Genomic DNA, 5,484 nt, shown 5'->3' on the forward strand with positions numbered 1-5,484 from the left:
CTTTATCCTCTTCTACCTCCTCCCTCTCCCCTTACCCTCTGGTAACTACTAAACTGTTGTCTGCATCTATGAATTTTTGTTTGTTTGTTGCTTTCAGTTTTATATCCCACATATGAGTGAAATCATATGGTTCTCAACTTTTTTCTGTCTGACTTATTTTGCTTAGCATGATAATCTCAAGATCTATTCATGTTGTCACAAATGGCAGTATTTCATCTTTTCTTATGGCTGAGTAATATTCCATTATATATATTATGGAATATATATATATATATATATATATATATATATATATATATATATATATATATATATATCTCACATCTTCTTTATCATTACCACATGACCCAGCAGTCCCTCTTCTGGGTATCTACTCAAAAAATCTGAAAACATTTATCAGTAAAGATATATGTACCCCTATATTCATTGCAGCATTATTCATGGCGGCCAAGACATGGAAACAACCAAAGTGTCCTTTGATAGATGATTAGATATTTTTCTATTATAAATAGTCAACTATGTACATGTCTTTTGTATACATTTTGTGGTACATGATTTTAGTATATGCTATATGCATACTTTTTTGTTGGGTACACCTAGTAGTGGAATTGCTGAGTCTTAAGTTACGTGATATACACACTCACCAATTGTGTTTGAGAGTTCCAGTTGTTCCACATTCTAACCAATACCTGGTATTGTTAGTCTTTTTAATTTCAGCCATTCTGAAGGCTGTGTAATGGCATTTAATGGATTTATTTTCATTTTTTATTTATTAGTTATTCGCTAATGAGGTTGACCACCTTTTTTTATGTTTAATTGTCATTTGGATATCTGTTTTTGTGAAGTGCCTGTTCAAATTTTGTCTGTGGTTTGAGCTCATCATGTGGGGTCCTGTGGTCTTAGATTGTGAATGTGTACTATAGAGGGTTTTGTGGATATTCTGCACTTGCTTCTCTGCTGGGACTCCAAGTGTGAGAGTTTTGGCTTGGGATTCCAACTCGTATGGGTAGTAGAAATTCAGACTTCCCACCTGGACGGAACACATGCTTGCTGTATCAGTTTCTCATAAGGCAAGCTTTTTGCTTTCATCCAAAGATTGAGACAGACAGCATATTTTCTTGCTGATTCTTTGGGATGGTGTCTGGAGACTTTCTAGATTCATGCTGTCCAATAAAACTTTCTGTGATGATTAAAGTTTTTGCTATCTGTGCCTCCCAACATGGTAGCCACTGGCCACATTCAGTTATTAAGTACTTGAAATGCGTGACTGAGGAACTGAATTTTATTTAATTTTAATTAATTTAAATTTAAGTAATCATATATGGTTAGTAGCTACATACTAGATAGTGTGGTTCTAGACTAATATTCATAGATTGGGCAACGTACTGAGGATCTCAGATATATGAAATGGTCTCAGTTCTAACTCTTCTCCTTATGCAGGACCTAGGCCAGGTCTCCTGTCCTTACCTTCCTGACCCCAGTCCCAGTATCTAGGCTGCGTACCCTTGGACCACCATAGCGTCAATTGGAATTGATTTTACTTTCTTTCTCTGGTTAAGCTCAGTCATGTAGTTTGTATTTTTGCAACATGGTATTTGAATGCTCATAATGGAGAGAGGGATAAATAGCTCAATCTGCAGCTCCAGCTCTCATGTACTTCTCCAGCCACTTGCCATTTATCTTCTGCTACCACCATCCTATGGAAACTTGCATTGCTAATAGCAGTTCCATAGTGTTACATTTAATGACTTAATCCTAGCCTACGTGACTTGTGGGAATCTTTGACCTTGTTGACCACTGATTCCTTAAAGCACTCTCTTTCATTGGCATCTTCCAAAGCACCACAGATGTGTTTTTACCTATATTGATTCTCCTTCTCAGGCTCTTTTAGGACTCTCTCCTTATGTTCATTCTTTTCCTATTATCAAGGGGAATCAGTACTTAGTCTTCTTTTTTTTCTCACTCTATACATCTTATGGTGATTTTATTCAAATTTCTGGCTTCAATTATATTTTTTAAGCTTCTTATGACTCCCAGATTTATTGCCATTTTTGAAACCTTAACTGATGTATCTCAGCATTTCTTGTTCCCATTGGTTTACCACTCATCCTTGAAGCTATAAAATAAAAAATCAAAATAGAAAGTAGTAGGTTTTTCTAGGCTCACAAGGCTCAGGAGAAAGTGAGAAGACTCCAGTGAATAAATAGCTGCATGGGGCATCTAGGCAGACATGGCTTAGACCCTTAACCCAGTGCTCCCCTGATTTGTTTCCAAAATAACTGTGGGGGACTGTGGAATTGTGGGATACTGGCATGAGGAGGAATCTTAGAGATATTCTTGGGTCTATTTTCTAGGTGAGTAAGTAGCAGAGCTGATTCTAGAACCCACGTCATCCAGAGATGCTCTACCTGCCACCGTCTCAGGACCTAATAAAATGGTACTCCACTCTTAAATTTGAGTCAGTTTAACTTAAGAAAACCAAGGGAAATCCCTATTTCTCAATGAATAATAACTAATAGGAAACTTAAGGAGATTTCAGTTATATTAGTTGTTACAGTTGGTATATAATGCTATAACCTCGTTTCATATGTTGCAACTGAAACAGAAAAAACTATACATTTAAATATACTTTAAAAAATTCTCATTTTTTCTTTTAGTAATCTCTTTAATTTTGTGTGTGTGTGTGTGTAAAAGACAGTATTAAAATAAACTTTTTTCTCTAATCATATGTCTACTTTTAGCTAATATTTATAAGAGCCAACATTATCCCTCTTCAGTAGTTATATTTCCTTATTTCCTCCAAGAGTCATGTAAAAGACTGTATAATTCAGAAGAGATATTTCTACAGTGAAAAAAAAAGCCCTCTTATTGAAATCAATTCAAGTCTCTTCCTGACATCTCAGCTCTATCTAGGACACATCTGGACATTTGAAAACATCCAAATTTGACTTGTCTAGTTTCTAGCAGAAGATTTACTAAATAAAAGCATTAGGAACTTATACTGATCATGATTATTTTTAAGGCAACAACATTTCCGTGGGGCCTGTAGTCCCATAGCATAACCTTTATTTCTTGCCCTCTCTGAGACTTGCCCCATGTTGCTGGAGGAAGCTGACATTCAAAGGGTGTAGTTTTTGAGATTGACTCATGGCCTTGCCATGACTTAAAATATAACTTTCTGTTGCCAGATGGCCTGGGGAAGCATCAAGCCCAGGATTCATTAACCTCAGAAGTTGATGCCTTAGGACTCTTTCAGGATACCTAAGTTTCTGTTTCTAAATATCTGGAACACTTCAAGCCCTAAACCAGGATCTTGCTCCTGTTCTCCTCCTCCCTTTAGTGAAAGCAGAGGGTAAGAATTAATTTAAGGCACAGAAAGTGAATACTGACCTTTCACTGTTCCCCTAAGAACACCTTACTTTCTAGAAAAAAACCTACCTTCTTCAGCCTAAGTCCTTTGGAAATTGTGTGAACAAGAGGTGTGGAGAAACCCCATGGGAAACCTATCCTGGGAGCCTACAGACAGGCTCATAGCCTCAGATATACTCTTCGGGTCCAATTCTCCACTGTGTGCAGATGCGTAAAACCCTGCTTACTTCCAGATATTCAATGATAATGTCTTGAAAACTTAGAGAAATGATCATTTTGAAGGAAAAGGCAAAGGACGTTATTTAGAGAAGGAAATTATTTTTTTCTATTTATAGAATGGAAAAAGTGAAATAAATTGGTTTGAAAAGAGAAAAGTAAATATATTGCAAGAGAGATTTTATTCACCAAAGATGTATTGAGCACCTACTGTGTGCCAGAGATAGCGCTAAGCTCTAGAGATATAATAGTCAGTAGACTAGACGACGTGTTCTCTGGCCTCATGGACTTCCCATCTAGTAGAAAGCAAATGACAGGAGACCTACCCCAGTGTGTGTGTGTCAAGAGGGATCAGAGGGGATTTCTCTGAAGGAGTGATGTTTAAGCCAAGCACTGAAAGGGGTTAGATGGACAAAGTTCTCCAGTTTAGTTTGGCTTCATTTTCAATGGGCCTGTTACAAAACGAAAATTCAATTTTAAGTCTTTTATTTTTTCTATCATTCTATGTTTGCCGGTCAGACAGAAAGTTCTCATTTCAATAGAAAGCAATTGGATTGCTACCTCTTCCTCTGCCTCTTGCATAGATATTTATTATTTCCCATATCTCGCTGTATTATGATTAATTGGTTTACATGTCTGTCTCTCTCTTTTGACAGTGAATCTCTTAAGGTCAAGGATTATATCTTAATAGTTTCTGTTCTGGCACAACATAGCTCTACGATGAGTAAATAACAAAATCAAGATGGATGAATAAAAGAAATAGATGCTTTCATAGACAGCATCATTTTGCTTTGAGAAAAGTTTTATACCAAAATATAATTGCTTCCATCCAATTTATTCAATCCTTAATAAATTTATTGAGCATTTGCCATGAACAGGCCCAGTGTTTGTCATGGGGATGTAACGGTGAGCAAAATAAAATGGCTCTTTTTCTTATGGAGTGTACTGTATAATAGAGGAAGACAGACTTTATGTAAGTAATCACTCGAGTATCAAATGCCTATCACCAGAGACAATGTAGATAAAAATATTGAAATAAAAGATTTTAGCTGAAAATGGCAGAAAATTTAAAGTTTTATCATGTTTTTGGGTACCTATAAGGAATGCAAGTCATATTTTCTCCCTCTCTATTCTCCTACACTCCTGCAGTAATTAAATTTAAGATGCATAATTTCTATAAGGAAAAGGGCATAAATTAATATTCATTCTAGATAGATTAGGTGTTTGACTTGGCTCAATTGCTAATGGCAATCCCTCCCCTTTTTTTGGTAAACACCAATCTGATTTCCCCAAAGTTGTTTCCCAATGGTCTTGATATTTAGTGAGTCAGAACCCTACTCTGCATGGAAGTTTTGGAGTTCTAAAAAATTGCTGACATCTGTAATTAGAGGTATAGATTCTTGCATGTTATATGAAAGGACAAACAGATACAGAGGTACAAAATAAGAACAGAAGTCATTTGCACTGCTCTCTAAGTGTAAGGAAGACTGCTCTTAGAAACTTATAAAATAATTATACACAACACAATGTATTTTTTTGGGGGGGGGTCCAGATCTAAGAAAATAACTTAAAATAACTTTTCAGTATTAGAAGGTGAACACCGGAGGAGTAAACTGACATAGAGTAGGACAACATACCCTATTAAGTTGACATTTCATAGTCCCCTTTGAAATTTGTGGTTGTATATTAGAAAAAAAATAAAACAGCATTCTTTAATTTTCTTTCTATTTTTCTCTTGTTGGCCTTTCTTTCTTTGTTTTCTTCCCCCCACCCCCGAATGCTAGGTGTATCATGTGGCTCTCTGAGCTATGTTGCTAATTTTACTGATACATATGCTATTGATGGTAAAAATGCATGGAGGTGTGAGAACACATGAAATGTGTGATGATACTGGAGAAT

This window comes from Rhinolophus sinicus, linkage group LG01 (genome assembly GCF_036562045.2).
Source record: "Rhinolophus sinicus isolate RSC01 linkage group LG01, ASM3656204v1, whole genome shotgun sequence".
Lineage (NCBI taxonomy): Eukaryota > Metazoa > Chordata > Mammalia > Chiroptera > Rhinolophidae > Rhinolophus > Rhinolophus sinicus.